Below are 22,485 nucleotides of genomic sequence, written 5' to 3'. Positions count from 1 at the left end.
CAAAGTTTTTGAATTAGGTTTATTTATTTTCTTGGCAATACCAGGAAGAATGTGCAGTAGTGTCAGTCTAACTTTTCTGCTTTTTAAAAAAAAGTAAACTGCAGTTTCTCCTGCATCAGTGTTGTGTTGATTAAGTGTCATTTTGTCTTCTCTCTGAAATGTAAGCAAATTCCATCTCTAATACTGAATCCCTGAATATGTAAACATTGGAATGCAATTATATCAATGTAAAATGCAAAGACTGGCACTGTTTGGGATTAGCACGCAACAGATCTCACAGAATTTTCTTTACTGAGCTGAATGGGAAAAATATTAAGACATAGAGTCGCCTATTTGTTTTACAATGTTGGATCCTGATAGAAAGAGTATTTTCACCTCTCCGTTTGTCAGCAGCACGTAGACTGCATTGCATTGTGGTACTTTGTTGAAAGTCTGTGTCAGGTAATGGTGGCATTTGCTGATGACTGTGAGTAAAGGTCCAAAGCCCCTGGGAAAGATTAGGCATGAAATGCACATGTAGATTACCCTGAGCAACATAGCAATAACATCTGAGGATTATCAGCAGCTGTCCATATGCATTGACAGAACCATTAAAGGTTCAGGGTAGTGGATGCCAGGCGAGGCAAAATGGACTTTTCCCACAAGTTCAATAATAGTACAGGAAGGGAAACTGGCACCATTGGGCTTCCATAAATCTTTCCAGGGAAATGTGATTTGTAAATTGTTTATTTTGAAAACTGCATTTTGAAGCCTTGATGATTAGGAACGAGCCTTATAATAATAATAATAATAAGCTAGAGCCTTCTAGCTATGTGAGTTATTTCACCTGATCTGAATGATCCCTGCAGTGGTTTTCATCTCCTCTGTGATAAGTTTGTTATGTCATGTCCTGTGACTCTGGTATGTCTGGTCTAGAGACCACTTTCACTTGTGCATACAACAACAACAACTTGCATTTGTACAGCGTCCCTCACGCTGGGTGGCGTCCCAGAGCACTTGACATTGGCGTAGCACAATGCTAAGCCATCAGCCACAGCCACCACCGTTCGCCACTTTGACAGCTTTACCACTTTGTCAAAAATGTATTCGCACTTTTTCTATGATTCACTAAATACTTAAACAAAGAGGTTTCCATAAATCAAACATTGCAGATGATTTTGGCTGTTCGCAGTGATGAAATCAATTTTCTTTTTCTCTCTTAACATCCATGTGCAAATGCTGTTGTAAGTCTCATAAGCTTTTTTTGGCAACATTTAACTGGTGAAATGCAATCCACGACTTCTTAATGGAAACTCATTCAGACTGGCCAAGCACTTCTCAGCAGTTTACTTTCTATATTAAGTTCATACTTAGCAATCCAGTCACAACTCCTGTACTTGATTCAAATGGATTACACTTGCACATTCCACAGTAGCTAAGCCCTTGCCCAATTTCTTGGGCTTGTGCAACTTCAAATTGGTCCAATTTGTTGATTTGTATACTTCCCATGCCACCGGCTTCAATCCGTGTTCAAAAAGTCGTCCAATTTAGCAATGTCAACATCTGAAAGTAATAACGAGAGCACGGTGGGATCTGATACCATGTTCATTTTAAGCAGGTGCTTTATTTTTCTCTCTGGGATTTACGATATGTACGAATCTAAATCAGTAAATTCTTAACAAAAAGACGTTTTTCTGATAAGCACTGGTCTCATGTTTACGATCATCCTTCAGCATTTCAACAGCAACACTCTTGATTATATTCTTCATCAAGCATTAATTTGTGCTTGTTCCAACGAGAGAAATATGACTATTGAAATGGGGCAAAAAAAGCCAAAGTCACTTTGGAATGGTAATTTCAGCAAAATTCAACTTTTAATGTCTTGCAAGCTATTTGTTGATCCTCATTGTTGCATTGTTTCAATAGCTATAAAATGGGACTGAGTGAAACAGTGGAGCAAAGCTGGACTAATTTAGTTGACAATGTCCAGTTATAATTTTCCAAATCCCTGACTGTCCAGCGCCTTGGGACGTCCTCCTGACAGGAAAGGTGCTATAGAAGTATCATTTGTTGTTGTTGTGCACTATTACTTTGGGAGATGCACTTTGAACAAACGATAGCAAGGTATTCCACGGGCAGCACTACAAATGGATTGCTGGAGGCAGATCAATTGTAATGGACAAATCTTAACGCTGATGGTTCCTACCTAAGAAACGGTAGAAAAAATTGGGGTTGCCGACTATCAAACAGGAGTTCACCAGTTCAGACATAATTAAGTGGTTTGATCAAACTGATAGTAGACCAGACATTCACAACTTCAGTGTCTGTTGTGGGGTCTATCTCATCGAACCAGCTTTCTTTAAGAAAATATCCATGTAGACGAATAGTAATAACAGGATACTTTTGAATAAACAAGAACATTTAACCAGTAAATACATTCCTGCCCCAAAGCAAGGATGAACGCTTTCCAACCCCCAACTCACCCACCCAGCAAGTGGAATTAACATCTGAACATTTTAAATGGTTCCTGCGAACTTAATTAAAATGCTGTTCTATCTAAAACCAGATTTGACTGTCCAGCTGAAGACATCTTATACAAAACCTAATGTGATGGAATCATTTGTTTTTTGTTGAGTTGCTTAACACAGTGATTTTATTTGCTTTCAGTAGAAAATGTATGCACAACATCGCCAGATTGATTTTTGGATGTTTAAGCACTGTGGCGATTGGACTGATATTAAAACGGTCACTCTTTATATTAACAGGTTGAGGTTCCAATGTTGAGCAACTGATCACTTGCTCTTGAGAAATCAGTCATACTTTTTCATCGGGGGTTGAGAGGTGACCTCCGCTGTCTCATCCTAAAATAAAGAAAACCAATTACAGGTGGGTGGAGAGAATACTAGAAGTTATTGTTAAACAATGTAAACTATTGTCATTGTACTGTGAGTACTCCCTCTGTGCCTTGCAACAACCTCATGAAGTGCGAGTCCTCTTTAGTGTTGCAAACATGCTGCAGAAAGTGTAATGTAAACTTGGCACAGTTCTCCTAATGATGCCCTGACTAAGACCAAATAACTGAAGGCAGACAAAACAACAACTGCTTGCATTTATATATCACCTTTCATGCTGGCTAGCACCCTTGTGTGCTTAACAGTGGCAGAGTCTGACCCCAAGTGGAGGGGGCGAGGGACGAACAGGCGGCCAGAGCTGGCTGAGGGGAGGCAGTGGGTAGTGGAGTGGGGGGTGAGCAAGTTGGAAAGGTGTGAAGGCATGAAGGAATTTGAAAACGAGAGAGAGGATCTGGAAGTCGAAATTGGGAGCCAGTGCAGCCTGACAGGGACTGGTGTGATGGGGATCCAGAGTTTTGTGGGGTTAGTATCTTAGCGGCGGAGTTCCGAACTATGAACCTCAGAGAATTGTTCGGCAAGTTATAGGTCTAAAAGATTAGTACAAGGTATACAAAAATGTTTCAAAATGTGAACAAATATTTTCAATAAAAAGATTGCTTTTTTGGCAATTGATTCAGAAGAACTGGAGGAAGACCATAGAAGAAGGAGCTTCCTGACAGCAACAGAGGCATGGCTTCTACTTCAGCCTTGAGCTTGGAGTAGATGCAGAATTGTCAGGAGAATGTGATAACTGTAAAATACATATCAAAATGTGACCGTTATGAACTGTTAATGTATAATTAAAACAGCATAGAACGTACATATCATTCATTATTTGACGCAATAACTTCCAGTCAATAAACCATAAATCATTGTTATTGCTGATGCGGTCACTGATACACTCCTAATTTAATACAGTTCCCTGCACAGACAATCCAGGTTCAAACACAATCCACACAACTCATCCCGCTACGCAGCACAAAGGACTTTTATTGTAAACAGCAGCTTAGAGGTTGTTGTATCTTCTCTCATGCTTTCCATTCTGTGAAAACCACAGGAGCACTTACCTGGTACAAAAGAAGCAGCATACATCGCAGAGCAAGGCGAATTGGAGATCTACTTTTAGGTTGGAAGTGACATAGACTGAGACACACAAGGTCGAGGAGGAGATGGATATGGAAATAGAGAACTCGCCCTTCAAGGTAGGAATGTTAGAGGAAAACAAGATACCATGATTTTCTTTTGGTTTAATAATTCTTGAAAATCAGACAGTGCAGAAGGCTCCATATCTTAGATTCATACGGCAATGGACTACAGTTTGGCTGCATTCCATAGCAGTCTGGTGGGAACACCACTGGCCTAGTGACATCAATAGTATCCTCATGGACGTCCAGATTAGGTAAGATAGCACAGTGTTTCAAACTGTCCTGTGTGGTGGGATTAACTATTCATAATTAATATCTAAATTTAGTGCAATGGTATGTGAGGTGAGATTGTGAGAGTAGCATATAATAGTAAATATGGTAAAACAAAGTCATTGGCAATTAAGGTTCTGTCCGCTGAAGTGATACTGATTGATTTTGCATATCCTTACTGATGTCAAGGCGGTTTCATTTCTGAATAAGGTTATGTAACCTACAATATAACATTGGTGAAAGTACAGTTTGCTCCCCTTAGTTTGCCAACCAATCTATATTTGAGCACGTGACCAAATAGAGGTCTTTAAAATCATGAAAGGTTTTGATAGGGTAGACAGAGAAGATGTTTCTACTTGTGGGGGAGACCAAAACCAGGGGCCATCAATATAAAATAGTCACAAATAGATCAAATAGGGAAGTCAAAAGAAACTTCTTTAACCAGAGAGTGGTGGGAATGTGGAACTTGCTACCATAAGGAGTTGTAGCATAGATGCATTTAAGGGAAAGCTAGATAGGAACATGAGGGAGAAAGGAACAGAAGGTTATGCTGATGGGCTTAGTTGAGGAAGGGCAGGAGGAGGCTCATGTGGAGCATAAACACCAGCATAGACCAGTTGGGCCGAACGGCCTGTTTCTGTGCTGCATATTCTATGAAATTCTATGTAACATGTAAGTAATACGTAATATGTTGCACTGAACAGGATGAAGTTAATCATTTCAGATCAGAAAATACTGTTTCTTCATAGACCTGGTGCTAATTATTAAACGTTGTCACAAATTGCTGGGAGAGGTGAATAAGGGGTGAATAATTAATTATTATCTAACTGTCAGGAAGATAAAATGATCCTTTCTATTAGTCAGCTTTTGCTTCTTTTGATTGTTTTGTGTCTGGTTGAAATAACTTTGGGACTTTGCGGTACATGTGACGATAATTCAGCTGCCAAAGTAAGAAGTAATTGTTATTTGATTAACAGTGCTGCGGTTGAAATAAGGGAAGTAAAATCCTTCAGCAATAAGTCATCTTCTGAGTATGAAGGATTCAATACTGAGTACCCTTGTGAGTCGGGTCACATCAAGATAATTTGTCGATATATTTAGAAAATTACTGATTTGAGGAATTTTAATGTTGATTGAGATTAACATAGCTGAATTTGTTCCAGAATCCTACAGCACTTTATTGAACTAACAAGGGAACAGAACTCATAAACAACTACATGGTCATAAAACCTCTTAAACATGAAAGAATTCCAATGTTTAATGAGAGGAAGTGACACTTGGGTAGAAATGTTCTTTTGAATTCCTTGTTGCTGATTCTGAGCAGAATGATGAAACATGAGATTTACAGCATTACTTTTAAGTAGTTAAGGTCATGCAGAGGAAAGGCACATATAGAACTAGATTAATAAATTGATTTAATCGTATAAAGCATTTGCCAGGAGCAAATAGCATCCCACTGAATCTGCGTCAACCTCAAATCCAAAATTATTTTTTACTCCGCCACCTCATTGAGACAGTGAACATGTCTCAGCTCCACGGGTCTGTTTCACCATTAATACCAAGATCTATATCAGGTTCTCTCTTATTTTACTGTGGTCGGATAAATCTTAAAAATTGAACTCCCCCAACTCAATCCTTAGAATGAGAGTGTTAAACCAAAGTTCTGTCTGCCTGTTCAGGTGGACATTAAAGATTCACTTGAAGGCTATTGTTGTTGCATTGTTATGCCCAAATAGGCTGCCGGATTTGTCAACAAAATACAGTCACTACACTTTCGAGTAAATCTTGTGAAGCGCATTGAAACATCCTCTTGACTATACTAAATAATATTAATCCTTGCATTTGATATGCAAGAATGCTGCTGCTGATGATTATTATTATTACTGTATATGATGCTGCAAAACTTTGAAACTTTGGGCTGATTCTTTCCTTTTAAGGCTTTTTGAATCAATCTTGAGATTGTCCCATTTTATGTGTGTGAAAAATCACTAGAATTCTCGGATCTGAGTACGATGATTGTTCTGGCTAGTCACACTTCATTTTTTTTTCTTTTGGTTTATATGTTGTTGTTTGAATGCTTGTTTTATCACTCGTTTGGCAGCTTTTGCTTCCAAATAACTTGTATAAACTAAACTGCTGTTCTTTCTTAAACAGTTATAATTTCAGTCCACAGTTGGTATGTGACAGATGTTGGACAAAGAAATACAGCTGTTTTTCACACAAGAAATAGTAGAAAGTTGTGCAACGACCATGTAGTCTGTGCCTGAACCTTCAATTGATTCCTTCACTAATTAAAGTGTTTGGATGTTACATTACCAACAGCTAAGATTTGCTCCATTTTTCTGGGGAGGGAAGGGGAACAGGCAGAAGGGGAACTTGAGAGATGAAGGACCATGTTGGAGAATGAAATCTTTCTCTCTCCGACAGCATACAGACAATGGAGACTAACATACGCTTTTTTGCTAAGTCATTAGAGTGGGTTTTCCCGCTATAAAGAATCTAGTGGCAAAGATTGCTATTTTTAGTGGTCAGCTGCATTGGTCACCGACGTGCCTGAAACATTAGTTCAGAAGATAATCCCTACTGCATATATGTTTATCTACATGATGGCTCCTGGGTGAGGTTGCTGCATTAATTGGTGTCGATTAGCACTAGAATTGAAAGGAAGTTTGTACTGTGGACTCCCATCCACTGGGAATGACATTGTCCAAATGCATTTCACTTTTGACCTTTATCTGCTTGGGAGGGGAGAAGCCTTTTATCCCATCTGTCTGGCTTGGTTTTAAACTAAGACCTCCCAAAATGGAAGTGCATTTTAACATTAGACCCAATAGGCTGCCTGTGAAATTTTTTAAAGAAATTACTGACCATGATTCTTAACTTTATCCCAATTGCAATTGTTTGTATCTGTTTATCTCAATCCTTACCCTGGCTGATGGTGATGGAAATTAGCTTAAAGGAAACTATGTCCTTTTATTCACAGCTGTAGGCTATGATTCAAAACAAATAAAGACTAAATCCACCAGAAACGACTGCAGAGAGAGCTTTGTGTGTTTTCTGTGGAAATTCTACAGTGTAATCTTTATGGACTTTCAAATAAAACTGGTTCCCACTGCCGTTGTTTACTTTCACGAAATTTACTTGAAAAAGATAGGCATTATGAGAAGCTGGGAAATCTGTAAAGAAAATTGCCCTGATTTTCCACCTAATAAAAATAGTTAATCAACTGCTTTTTGCTTTTAAAAGAATCTGCTACAATATATCCTTGATGGAGTATCTTCGCCCACACTCAATGACAGATGCTATTACCAAAGCTCATGGGAGAAGTGAAGCAGGTCATCATTCCTTGTCCTTCTATCAAATTTATTTATTTTGTTTCGTGCTTGTCATGTCTATCACCCCTGTCCTCAGCAGGCCTCAGTGTCTCTCTATGTCTCAGCCGATTGAATTCAATGTCCTCCCCCTCACTTAAAAATCCCTTCGTATTCTTTCTGCACCCCCTTCTAGCCCACCCCCCCACACAGACACTCAGCTAACTCCAGGTTTGCTGCATGTCCACCGCCCCACCCGCGACATCATCAGTGGCTGAGCTTTCTGATACTGTATCCCTAACCTCTGGAAACCCTCCTTGACCCCTGCATCTTGATTCCTCTCTGTCTTCAAGTTTTGCCTTCAAACCTACCTCTTTGACTGTGCTTATGCGGTCATCTCCTCTATGAAGGGTACTGTATACATGCCAGTTGTTGTTGTTATAGTGTGAAAAATCCAGAAGTGGCTGGCTGTTACCTTTTCATACATATTTTATTTCTCGTTCCCTCCTGTAAATTCCGACATATGCCTGGGGTATGGTTCCACAGGCTCTGGCCACCCTCCAGTGTCTTGCCAAAGTGGCTGTTATTTAGCTACAATGGGCAGTGTTTCCACTCCATCTCTGTGAAGCATTTTGAGACATTTATTATCCTATGTAAAAGGTGCAATGCAATTTGACAGCCAAACCTAATCCTTTATTCATCCCGTAGGACATCCTCCCGACATGAAAGGCACTATACAAATGTAATCTTGTTGTTGATGATGTGTCCACACGCATCTATGGTTCAACCAGATAAGCACCAGGAGTGGGAACTCTGACTGATCTAACTCCTCTCCTCCCTCTTTCATGGATGTTGAAGTCAAGTTAGCACTCCCAATGCTTCCTTGACTGAGAACAACAAATCCAGCATGGTATGTGACTTAAGTCTGGCATCCTTCTGGGTGTGTATGACTAGGTTCCACCCTGCACAATGTCTTCACCAAGTGAGATATTGGCACAGTGGGTTGAATGGGCTCCTTTTGTGCTGAAATTTGTATGTTTCTTTGACCTTAGGCATCCAACCTGGGTAAACAAAGCAATAACTGGAGACCCTTTAAAAAAAACACTGGTAAATCAATTTTTTTTGCCTTTTTTCTAGAATCGTTAATAAGAAATTATTTTGCTACTGTATAAATGAAAACAAAAAATATCAGCCATAGTTCTGTCAATTTATGAATTGTCACCGTCCCTTAAAACTGGAATTATGTCAAGAATGGGCAGATGTTACCAGTCAGCGTGTTGTGTAAACATTTGTGTTTTATGATCTCTTCTAAACGACATTTCTGAATGTTAGCAGAGTTCATTGACTAGCGTTGTAGGTAAACACATTTTGGATCATCTCAACGGATTACTCAGAATTTCAGTTTGCACAAAGGCAAGAAGACAGCAAGATTCCTAAAATTCAGTGATCTTGCTGCTTAATGTTTTTTGTTTTCTGAATATTGGCCATGGTTATCTTTTATAGTCACACTTTCTGATTTTTTACATTCGATTTACAAAATAAATGTTATTTCTTTCTATCCTGCTTCAAATCTTTTGTACTTCTCTTCCTTTCCTCCTCCCCCCCACATTTTTCTTGCCTCTCTCCCACACTGCACGCATTTTCTTGCACGTTCTCCAGCTATTAAGAGAGTAAGAATTTGAAGGAAAGCACGAATGTGCCTGATCACACAGAAACATCTCTGAGCACTTCACAGCTAATTACTATCAAGTATGGTGACTGTTTTTGGAAGGCAAACACAGCAGCTATTTGCTCCCACAAACAGCCATGAGGTGAATAGTTAATTAATCTGGAGAACCATTGACCACTATATCAGGAGAATCTCCTTTCTCTTGCCATCTGTATAATGAAATCTTGAACTTCCAGCAAAATTGGTTTGATACAAGAACATACATGAGTCAGCCGAACAGCACATTGAGCTCACTCTGCCATTTTCTGAGATCATTCAAGGCTCATTTATAACTCAATACCATTTGTCTGCCTTTTCTCCTAACCCCAGATACCCTTGCAACTAAGTATTTATCTACTTCCTTCTTAAACACTCCCCCCAACTGCACCAACAGTCCTTTGATGAAGGGAATTCCATAATCCATTGTATATTATGTGAAACACGGCACTTCTGCCAATGAATGGGGCAAACCCCAGGTACAATACTGGAATGTCAGCCTAGATTATGAAACTTTAACCATAACCTTCTGACCCAGAAGGGAGAGTGCTATCTCAATGTGCTAAGCCGAAAAAGGGACCAGGCTGAAATGCCTTGCAAGTTTCCAGACAATTAAATTAATGTTTCTGCATTTTTACCACAAATAGAGACGGACATTATTCTGTCCAAGGCATTCGAGAAAATCAGATTTGTTAAGGAAATCTATTCCTTGCTGTTTGATTAGCATAGTTAAATGAGAATGATGTGAGGACAATGTGAAAACTGAGGCAAGTGAAAGCAAATTGAAAAATACAGTTCTGCCTTTTGTTCAGTCCTTTGGAAGTATGAACTGAATAGCCTAGTTTGCAATGTGTAAGAATTGCCAAATCTAAAGGTCTATGTAATTGCTGAGTATTAACCAAAGTGATTTACTTGAATGTTTCTCCAAGCCATTAATTTTAAAGTGTACATATGTATAAGTATCATAATGTGTACAAAAGTGATATTGTTCATACATCAATGTGACAGAATTGGTCTTAGTCCGAGGTTCGGAATACTTTAACACAATTAGAACCAGTCCTTGGACTTGATCAGTGGCCAGCCAACACATCTTGGAAGGTTTAGATCTTTATTTGCAAACTAGGGATACATGGAAATGGCTGCGTAATTGAAAATAAGATGTTCTGACAGATAACTTTTTCTGCATCCAAAATTTAACAGAAAGTTCATGCCTTAAACCCATTATACATAGGTTACATTGTGCTAGCTGTAGCAACAGTTTGATCGGAATCCATGCTTGTCTGCCCTCGTGAGGCAAAAGTTACCAGTTCGCTCTCATGGGTTAGAGATGCTCCCAGTTTCCATCATTCTGTCCTCTCCTGTCAACACTGGTTACTATATAGGATACAAATGGGAGAACTGGGGAAATATAGATGCCAGATTCTTGCCAAATGTTGTCATTTGTCAAGTGATTTTAAAATATTCAGTGGTTTCTCAGAAATTAGGTATTTGTTGTATTCCACTGTGCAAACTACGTATTCCGCTAATAATAACATAAATAAATAAGTCATTTGTGTTTATTCCTTTAAAGGACCAGATGAATTCTCCCAATTGCCTAGTCATTTAAGGCACTCCTTGGTGTACACGGCCAGACAAACTAGAGGGTGACATGTTGTTCCAGTTTTGTTTGTGCTGAGGTAGCTGATCACAGCTGAAAAAGCAGATGGGGGCAATGTCATATTGCCCCTAGTCTAATTAAGGGAAAAACAGCCAAGGGTCATGCTTTTGATTGCTAGCCAGTGGCCCTGGTGGAAAGTGTGTGTGCTGTGTATGTGTGTGGTGTGTGTGTGCTGTGTGTGTGCGTCTGCGCGCGCACATGTTGGGTAGGGTGAGAATTGTCTTTGTAGTAATACTCATCCACAGTCAAATAATCTACTGACACTCTCTATCTAAGTTCATTCATGAAGATTGGTGATTCAGGCAAGATACTTGGGTACTTCAGAGTGGCTTTTAGCATTGTAGCACTGGACCCATATCCCAGCAGGAGTTCATGCCTTCAAGTGAGGGTGAGGGGGAGTAATCATCTGGAAAAGCAAGTCATCTGATATTATCCAGATGTGGACCTATGCTTGTATGGTTAACTTGGCAAACACAATATTATCATAATAGGGTAGGTCCAGCACAGTTAAGTTAAGCCACTAGCAGTTGAACTGAAAACATGTCGGCGTTCTTGCATAGAGTGTAGAGATTATATTTCTACTGTTTTATGTGGCTGGGAGCCTGACCATCATGTGAATAGCAATTTTCTGAAAGTTAGAATCTTACCCACTAATGGGGCTGATGGAACAACTCTGAGAATTTGATCAGCAATTATAACATTCCTGCACTACTCTCTTTTGTTGGCCACTTCTGACTTCCATTCCACGTTGCTAGCTTTACCACTGGAAACCCCTGCCAGACTCATCCTCATGCAAGCACAGTATCTTGCTTCTAGTAAGTGAGTAACTCTGCCTTGCTTTCCTATGCCTTGTGTGAACATATCCACAGCAATAGGAACAGCAAAGTTCTTCAGACATGCTGCTCTCAACATCTTAATACATGGAGTACAGTTCACTCTGTTTTTTGCGAGGGAGTTTCTTCCGGTGTCCTGGCCAACAATCCCCCAAGTAAAATTGGTGACACACTCCATGGCTGTTTGTGAAACACTGCCATGTGCAACTTGCTGCCGTATTTCTCTCAAAAATACACAGTCAATCCACTTTACAGTAAATCCTGTGAAGCGTTTTGAGACAACGTGAAAGGCATGAAAGGCATTACATCAAATGCAAGGATTATTATTATTAAGCAAATGTAAGCCAAGCTTCAAAGGTGAATATAAATTTCTGCTGAATCTGCATGAATCCACAAACAAGCATTAAGATGATATTTTTGTTAATGCAAGTGTTTCTGTAAACTGAACACTTACAGTGAACTGGCTGGAGATTTTTCCACATTTCTTCAGCAGATATCTGAGATCAGCTTCAATCCTGTCCTCCCTCTGTAATGTATACATGCATTTTATCCAGTGTTGTATGTCTTGCAACTGAGAAGAATCTTCATTTATCACAGTAGTTATGTACATTACTCCTGACATGGGCACTGCATCAATTGTGGTTAAATTACGCTGAGGAATACAATATAAATAAACCCTTTAACCCAGTAAGAGGCGGATATTTCAGTGGAATCTTTTCAATCGTAGTATCTTTGAATGATTTAAACATTCTGAACTTCCAAAAGAAACTTTCACCAGAGGATTGTGGTGTATCATCGAAAACTAATACAGTACTGCTTAAAACGGTCACTCAGCTGCCTTACTGCTGTGTTGCTAGTTGTTAAGGTTGGCCAACTGTTGTTAACAATAATAGTCCTTCCATTTGGCACCAATAATGCTATGAACTTCTCAGAAGTGCTTCACAAAGTTTCTATTGAGTGTAGTGACCTGTGCATTGAAAGGTAAACCCAACAACCAATTTGCACACAGCAATGTCCCGCAAAAAGTCATGAACTGAATGACCGATTGTATCTGGAGGGATTTCTGGGCAGGATTTTCTCCCTTCTCTTTTCAAATTGCACCACAATACCATAATAGCTCCATTCCCCTGTTCACGGTGACAGTCATCCTTTAAGAAAGAATACAGATGGTGGGTGTATACATTTCTGGATTGCATTAAATTAATCCAGAATTACATGTGTATAGTGCAACAGTAAATTGTTTCCATGTTGAAACTGGATACCCAGCCATTAATCACAGTGAGCTGCAAACAGAGCAGTTACTTGATGTGGTATTTCAAGTTTTCGTTAAGTTTATACTTTTGTTTAGTTGAACGGTTTTATGCCAATGACTCTGAACAATCAATTTGTTTCAGTTTTCAATTTGTGAATATTTCTGCTCATCAAGATGAATTGTGTTTGCACTTTTCATAGCATAGGCCTGACACTGAGTCAAGTTCCTTTTAATTTGTCGTCAATGTGTGTGATCCACTTCCAACCTCAAAATAGAGGTCTCGGGCAGACTTTTGTGAATTCTGCGCTTCCTATACCTACCACACTTGTAACCTATGAATGGGATTGCCAATGTTGTGCCACATTAACGGTATTTTCAAGCTGTACATCTTTACACACTCGGAACTGAGCTGAGTCACATTGCATGGAAGAAAATTTCAGCCCATCAGGAGACTCCTGATTGCTCAATTGATAAACTTCAACCTCATGTGAAACTGAACCACACAGACCCAAGGGAGGTTCAAAGTTCATTCTTGGTCTTTGCTGAGCTCGCTGATCTCAGCTGTGGCTGGAGTGGGAGTACTACAATTGACCTCAGTCAGAAAGAAAACTTAGCCCTGCTATTTTAACCCTGATTTGTCTCTGAGTATAAATCAAACTCATGAATAATTTCAACAGAAAAAAACTAATATTCAGTTCTCTTTGGTAGTAAATAGTCTATTGATAAAACTCAGCATGTCACACTGAAAAATATATCTCTTCAAACGTATAGCCAAAACCACAGAATACATTTGTTTAATGACAGTACTATGTTCCTTGATCAAGTTTACATGTGCATAACATGTGTTTTTAAGGAAGCTGTGGATTAACATTTTGTCATCAATTCAGCTCATAGTAATGTCGCCTCAAAATATGGTGCTTTTCTGTGTAATTCAAACTATGTTTGAAGAAAATGGCACAGCTTATTTTTTCCTCTTATGTCACAAGATAGCATAACATCTCTAAACTGATCTCTTTAAGTGAAGCTGCATTACACACTTTTGGATTCTTTGGGTAATGTCAAACAAATGCATCTTGTTTCTCTGTGTCAGGTCATATTTTTATAGCAAGATAATCTAACAATGTACACTTACAGGTAGGGAGAACATCCTAAAGTAGGATATCTGTTCGGGGGTGGGATAAGAGGGGGCTAAGGGAAAGGTAGCCAAAGGTGCAGTCACAGAGGTAGTATTTAAATGGACTTTGAAAGCAGAGAGGGAGGGGGGAAGATGGGGTGGGGAGTGAGTCAGAAGGATATCAGAAGACAGTTTAAGACAGTTTAAGAGGACAGGGATAAATTGACTGTGGTGGACTATAGGAGGGAGAGTGGAGGGAGGGAGAGAGGGAGTGGGGGAAGAAGGCTTGCAGGAAAGTGCAGCAGTCTGGTAGGATGAGAAATATAATGTAGAACCATTCTCTTAAGCTGTGTGCTGCATCCAACTTCAGCATCTTGAGACGTCCTCCCGATATGAAAGGCGCTATACAAATGTAATCTTGTATAGTATTGTGTTGACTGGTGGTGGATGTAAGACAGTTTGTATAAATAGGACCATAACAAACAAGAACAAGACATTGTAAATCTCTCTAAGTGATTATAGTTCCAAAGCAGTAATTTTCCAAGTTTGTGTTTTAACATTTTAGTCACCTCAACCTATCTCCAGTGTTCAGTTCAGCGACAAGAAAGACTAGTCTTGGGAATGCTTTTTTTTGTTCTCAATTGTTTCCTAAGGGAGGAAGAGTTGGTTATTTTTGTGATCCACCCAAAAGATCTAGAGAAACCACAAGAGCAATTAAGAGGAACTGTCTGGCACTTCACTTGATATATTTAAATTATTTCCCACAGTTTTTACTTCAAGAAAATAATTGTTCTCCTTGTGTGTGAGTGCAGATTGGATTTCGTAACCAGCATTAGAATGTAATGACCGTTTCTTGAGGGAAGCAATTGTTTGATTCTATTTGTCAATGGGAGATAAATTGTTAGATAATATGTTAGATTCATTGCATTACAAAGGATAAATAATATGTTTATTTTCACGTGCAAGCCCAGACAGTGAGTGTTGGCCAGTTATTCCAGGGCAGAGGTGGGGGGGGTGGAGAAAATACCACAATTCTGCTCCTGTCCTCACTAATGTCACACACGTTTTCTCTCAAGTAACAGTCACTGGATAAAGATCAGAACCGGGAATGTTTAAGTGGTTCTTTTTTCCTGTCTAGTCTAGTGGCACTGAGGCCAATTCTAGATTCCTATGTGCGCCTTGCGCTGGGACCATAAACTACACCGAACTAGTTACAGACTCATTACTGTACAATACAATACAAAATTACACTTGTATAGCACCTTTCACGTGCGGAGGACGTCCCAAGGCATTGGACAGTCAGGCATTTGGACCTGAGCTGGGGGTCGGGATTGGGGAGGGACCTAAGGACCTACACTGTTCTGACCTTTCTATTTTCCATGACTCCAATCATAAGGATATTCGACATTCTTGCACTGGACACTCTGTCCTTCACAATCTTTAATAAAGATTATTCAGAGGCATTCAACTTATCTTGAACACTGGTTCGAAAGGTGAAAAGGTCATGGTCACACCTCGATCTCACAAATATTATAACAAGGACCTTTTTGTAATTGCTGGCATCGCGAACCTTTCACAATTTAGAAAACCTGTCACTCACCATTTTCTCTTGCTAAAGGTATGGTATGGAATGAGAAAAGACCAATGTGCCCAACAAGCTCGTTCTTTTCATCAGACAAAAGTAACCCAATATTGTGTATTAGCTTCATCGGCTTCATGTTATTTGATCTTCTTGGGGGTAAATACTCTCTAGCTGCACTTCAAAGGAAAGAAACACTTTGAAATGTCTCCTGCAGTCCCAAAGATAATTGAGCAAAATAACTCCAGGATATCAATCTAACTCCCCAACCTGCAGAAGTCAACCTGACCAGCTGCATTCCACGGGTAACTCTCCCAAGCTCCAAACATGACTGGAGCTATAATGGCCTGTGGAATATATTACCTGTGCCTGAACTTGTCTCTTTTACCTTCAATCGCTTTCAAATCCAGGAATTCATTCAGTTCCTTTTCAAATCCATTAATTGACCTGCTGCTGTCATTTTGCGAAGCTCGTTTGACCTTAAACGTGCAATATCAAATGCAAGGATAATTGTTCCAATTACAACAACAACTTGCGCCCTTCACATAGGTCAGTATCTAGCACTTCACGGTGACTGGATCAGAGGCTGAACAACGGAGAAGGGAGGGGGAAAGGGGGAAAAGAGGTTTTTAGGAGAGATTTAAGAACAGATGGAGGAGTAAGAGGGCGAGATGGAGGGGAGAGGGAAGGAGTTGCAAAGGTTAAGGGTGTAGCAGCTGAGGTATTGGAAAGCAGCGAACACCCGTTGGAAATGTATCAGCTGGTGAAATGACATGGGATCTTTAAACTGTCCACACAGTGTCAAACTCACACACAACCCCCCAAAAACTAACCAGAAGTAAATAATCACGTCAGCTCTATTGTCAATTATTCACATACAATCAATGAACTCTTGTGATGTTTCTTGTGTCCCCTGACAAACATTTCAGCATAACTCTACCCGATTCCAAGGTTAAATTCTTGCATCGGTCCGTTTCTCAACATAACTATTGAAATAAAAACCTATTGTGTGCTGTGTAAGTCTCAGTACAGGTTTTCATGACCTCCAAATGTAAATCAATGTAAATATAAATCTATTATATACAGGTGAATAGAAAACGATCAGCTAAAACATGGAGTGCACGGAACCTCCACATTATACTCACCAGCCCCACTTATGTCTGTGCAAGACTAAATACCATAGGTGTGTTATTGTTCACCGAGCTACAAATGAAAGCTGAAGATTGATTTACAGATTTATTGCTGAAATTGTGGTTCAACACCCACAAAAATCCACTTAATTTGTTGGCTAGCAAAGCAATACAGTAATTAGAACAATAGCATTATTTTATTTTAATAGGATCATTAAATTTAAAGCATTGCTTTCAGCAATGTTTTGAGATGCCGCATTATATGGAGGCTTAATTTTTTTCACCGTGTATTTAAAGTGATTGTGGGGAAGTGTATTGGTGGCCATTTTGAGCGCACCCAGGTCATTAACCTATAAAATGCACAGCCAACTATACTTTACAGTAAATCCTGGAAAGGATTTTTGAGACATCCTCCCGATGTGAAAGGCATTAAATCAAATTCGAGGGTTTGTGAATGACTCCTGTTTTGCCGACTTTGGGGTTTGGAATGTTGAAGTAATGTAACTGATGTGATTCAGTGTTGAACAGTAAATAGTGCTGACGTCTTTAAGAGCACAGCTCATCCTGGCAACCATGTTGAGGTTGCAGTCAGTGTATTAGATCAACATAATCATTACCAGTCAGTGCTGAATTAAAGTATATGGAAATTGAGAAATGGCGTGACATGGAAAGGGTGATGCAAATGCAAATATTTGTTTTTAATTTGTTCAACTCAAACTTTTTTTTTAAAAATGAAGTCTTCCAAATCCAATTTTGTTTTGTACAAAAAAAAAGGTTTGTTTTGTATTCAACAGAGAGATTCAGGGAGACTGGGGTATGAGTTTGACAAAATATTTTGAAAAAGCACAAAGATTGGCTTCAGACTTCAAGATAGATGAACATCTATTACACTCCAATTTGCTCAACTTCAGGAAATTAAAATGCAATGCAAAAATGATCAACTTTATTTCAAAATAGCTAAAAGTGGGGCTGGATTTGTGTTCCTGCTCTTTTCAATGTGGTTACAATGCTTAATTGTCATTGACTGAATATAAGCAGACAAGAGACCAGAAACTATTACGCCATTCAGTGATTGAAGAGACATCTACATGGCTTAATATGCATAAAAGGGAAATTTCTCTGACAGACAATTATGGAGGTTTACATGTACGTGGAGAAAAATCTTAATGATCATCTAAGAATCGCATGAGAAGTCCTGAATTTTTGCAGGAAGATGGGAGCTTCTCATGCAATTTTTGCCATGGTCTGCTTACAATAATGTGTTTGTTAATTTTGTTAATTTGAAGTTCTCATTTCAAAGAAACAAACACGTAAACATTTAAGGATATGGCGCTTTAAGCCATAAAGGTTTATTCCTTAAAAAAAATCCAAGTAGACAGAGTGTAAACATTAGGTTTCTCAGGGCAGCGCTTCCTAACAGGAAAAAACATGTCCCAGAATTTCTTCTAGACTTAATATAGATGACCTAAAGCTTTGTGTGTACAAGGTAAACAGTGCAGTTACTCCATTGCGACTTGTTGAAGTGTAGTGTTCTCACTCCTCCTGCAGTTAATACAAATGTCTCACACTTTTTACTCCTGTATGTTCATTTGATAATATGATCTGAACCCAAAAAATAATTTAACCCCACCCCGTCTCCTTCATTTCTATTTTAGTATATCCAGAATCCTCCCTCTTTACAATCATGAATTGGAGTAAGGTAATAATTATAATAAATAGTAATCCTTACATTTGACATAGCACTTTATCACATTGCTGAGACGTCTCAAAGCACTTCACTGAATATACTATAAAGTGAATTGATTGTGTATTTTGTGGGCTAAACGTGGCAGCCAATGACGCACGGCAATGTCCCACAAACAGTCGTGGATTGAGTGACCAAATTAATATTTTTTTTAAGCGATTATTACCCCCAGAAAGCCATCCATCAATCGAGTAACAACCGTGTTCCTACTTATTGCAAGGGAAAATAGAGGTGTAGGAAGTATGGAACTTGCCTAAGGTTTCGCCTAAGGTATTAAAGAATCAACTTGGTTCACCCTCATCAAAGCTTCAGAAATTCTGTTATCAAATTGGGAGAGTGGTGACGTTCTTCTGGCCCCTTTCCCAACATTTCATTCCATTGATTCTGCTCTTGGGCACCTCACAGGTAACTTCTTCATACATGGGCTCGCACATGAAAAATGCACTACTTGCAGAAGGTAATGAAGGCTCCCAGCACCTGTACAAGTGGATGTTGTATCCATAGGGGCACAGAACATTGTTAGTGTGCATACCACAGACCATTGGGAAGTCTGATCATTCCCCATATCAGGAGGGTAGCCTAGAAGATGTGTCAAGTGATTAAGTGTCTTCGAGAAAAAGCCAGAGTACAGCTTAGCAGCACAAGGGGACTGCTGGTAGCCTTCCTGGCTGAGTCAGAATGTTGCAGACGTCGAGACTTTGAGCTCCTGGTCCAGGCAAATATTTCAATGCAGTCCTGGGGAAAGCATTGTATCGTATGATGTGCCACCCGGCCTTCCAAAGATATGTTAAACCGAACATTCTGGCCAACATTCTTCCAGATAAAATTGGTCACGCACTTCATGGCTGTCTGTGAGGCTTTGCAAATTGGTTGCCATGTTCGCCTATAATAGACAGTAACTACACTCTACAGTAAATCCTGAGACATTTTGATGGTGGTGTAAGGCACTATATCAAGTGCACAGATTATTATAGCAACCTGGGAATAGGTTACTTTCCTGTTCTCTTAGCTACATAATTTTAAGTACAGAAGACAATGAGAAACACCCAACTTTCAATTTCAACTGCAATAGAGAAATAAATTGGTGTTAAACCTCTAAAGATGTAGTATATATTCAGTATGTTATCCATAGTTTAAGTGTACAATTCTGTTAGACGTTTGTTGCAATTAAGAATGAAATGAGTAGAACTTTGGTGAGTACAGGAACAGAAATGTAAATGACAACAGAGGAAGAAAATTTACAGGAATAAGATAAGCCAGCGATCTTAACAGTCAATAAAAGTAGTTACAAAAAGGATTGGGTTTCATTGGTGGAGCTTTGAAACTTTATTTCAGACTCCTGTCATAAACTGGGTACCAGGCACATATCTTATGCAGACTATATACAAATAAGGTGTTGCAAGTAGGAAAGAATGCAGTTATCCTTCAGCTGCAAAACATAACCATTGTTATAATAATAATAATCCTTGCATTTGATATAGTGCTTTTCACGTCTTCTAGACGTCTCAAAGCACTTCACAATTCTGATTGCCATCTCATGACTTCTGCCTGAAAATGTGGTGCATGCGTATGCATGTGCGTGTGTGTGTGCACATGTGGAGATTGGATGAAGATATGTTCGGGCTCAGCCGTGATGTCCTCATTGCCAAACATTGTGTCAGCACTCCACCATAAGGTTCAAATCTAAAAAAAATGGCCACTCAAGTGAAGGACCAGAAGGCATCCATAAGCTGACTATATTTTGTAAAGGAAGCAAATTGAAGGGGCGATCAGGGAAGAAATAGATATTTTAAACCAATTATAAAGTTATAATAATATAATCCTTGCGTTTGATATACCGCTTTTCATGTCTTCTAGACGTATCAAAACACTTCACAGAATAGACTGTAAAGTGAATTGACTGTATATTTGTGGGCAAAATGTGGCAGCCAATTGCACACAGCAATGTCCCACAAACAGTCGTGGGTTGAAATGACCAATTTATTATTGTTTTTTTTCTTGAGGGATTATTATCAGGCATGTTGAGTAAGGAAACTTGCCCAAGGTTTCAAACCCAGGTCTGTTATTTGCAAAGTGAGTGCTCTAACAACTGAGCTACAGGACTCCACTCCATTAATTAATATTTAATTTATATTAAGTTAATTAATATTTGAACTTTATGAGCTTTTTAAAAAAAATCAGAAAATATAAAGTGGCATTTAATTATTTACCAAGTATAATTCTCTTTTTGNAAAAAAAGTTTTAATACATTATGTGTTGCTGTATAAATGACTGCTCAGATACTGTGCTATCTGAGAAAAGTCGGGTCCTAAAGGGTTAACAGTCTACCCATCAGTGGTAATGAGGCCAAGAATTAATTAAGCTTGAAATCCCTTGTAAAGAGCACGGAACATTTCGAAACTTTAATTCCATTAAAACCTTGTAAATTAGCTTGATTCTGCAATATTTTGTAACAAAGGCTTAATGAAATTCAGAACACTGAGCAGAAAGAAACTCTTGCAGCAATCGTGTCAGAGGGACCTGTTACAATGTGAGCCGTGCAGTTTCTTTTTCTCTTCCCATATCCGCCATTAATTCCCACAACTCATGAATTCTTAAGAAAGAATTAGCAGAGGGTGGATCAAAGTATATAATTTTGCTCCTAACCTCACCCAATGAAATGTGGAATCCAAGACAGATCATTAAACCATAGGTACTTGCTGACAGGAAGGAAACCATCTGGAGAACAACTTCTGCTAATTATGCTGGAACATACTAACAAGAATAAAGTACAGCCCTTAATGACATTTCCCTTGGTGGCAGAATCTACTCCAAAGTGGACGATCCTGGGCATGAGCCAATAACTAATAGCTGGTAGTGGCACAAAGGACTCATGCCAGCAAGCTAATAATCTCTCCTACTTTCAAAAGTATTCCAGGCATCCACTGCACAAATCCCTCTAGCACCTGCAAATGTCAGAGCTCTGAAAACATTCAATGGAGGCTTCATTTACAACTGTTGATAGCATTTACCAGAAAAATCCATGCATCCCAATCCACTTAGAGTAAGGATTTGCACCATCACTTGGAATTAGTCCGTCTAGTGAGCATGAAATGAATCTTTCCTTTAAACCAAAGGGCAAGATTGAAAGAGAGCTTGTTAAAGAGTGCAATAACATTTACTGACGTTATGAGCTCAATTCCTGTTGCTTAAAAGAATGTACGTTTATCAGAGGAACCAACCCTATAATAAAATGTTCAAGGCTCCATGCCTCAAACGATGATTGTGCTCAACTCAACATACAACAAAATGTACTTTCCAGGAGGTAAAACAATATTGTTTTGCTGTAAAACCTACCAATTATTTATATATTTCCTTAATTACAGCTCCCGGCTGCCCATCTCCGTGCATCAGTTTACAACTTAGCCGGAAGGTAGTATGTGGGAGACACAAACAATGTAGTGGGTTCATACCAGTATAAGTAGTATTTAACCGTTTTGATTATTTGCCCAGTTTTACTTTATCTTTTTCAGTCTGTAAATTGTAATTTACGTTTGGCCTCTCTCATCTAAGCACTTGCAGATAAGTCATATTTTCTTGTGTTTGCTGTTTCGTAGTTGATGTGGCATTTGCTGCCTGTATTTAAAAGAAACAAAAAAAGAGCCTTCAGTTGTACATGCTTTTACTTATGCCAGCTTGTCTTGTCCGAACTGTGGGGTGTTACTGTGATATTTCACTGTTTGTCTGCAAGTTGGAAACAACACCATAGGCCTATGGCAAATAGTTCATTCACCTTACTAGCACAATACACTGTGTGAATGCTATTGGAATAGGAGTGAACTGAAGAACTGCTCTTTCTCTAAGTAGATCCTAGGGCATGAAGGGATTTATATGTG

General features: G+C 39.1%; 1 long non-coding RNA gene across 2 annotated transcripts in view; it reads left to right on the top strand.

The window, feature by feature from the left end:
* The window catches only part of LOC121849698, a 92,848-nt gene that overhangs the window by 6,822 nt on the left and 63,541 nt on the right, over window positions 1-22,485 (top strand). For both annotated transcript variants that reach the window (XR_006085303.1, XR_006085302.1), the window contains exons 2-3: window positions 2,745-2,865; window positions 3,928-4,072. This is a non-coding gene — a long non-coding RNA (uncharacterized LOC121849698). The remainder of the gene's footprint in view (window positions 1-2,744; window positions 2,866-3,927; window positions 4,073-22,485) is intronic.

The sequence above is a fragment of the Callorhinchus milii genome, unplaced genomic scaffold (genome assembly GCF_018977255.1).
Source record: "Callorhinchus milii isolate IMCB2004 unplaced genomic scaffold, IMCB_Cmil_1.0 Scaffold9, whole genome shotgun sequence".
Taxonomy (NCBI): domain Eukaryota; kingdom Metazoa; phylum Chordata; class Chondrichthyes; order Chimaeriformes; family Callorhinchidae; genus Callorhinchus; species Callorhinchus milii.
Note: the sequence above shows the minus strand (reverse complement) of the source record. Positions and strands in the feature narration are given on the sequence as shown.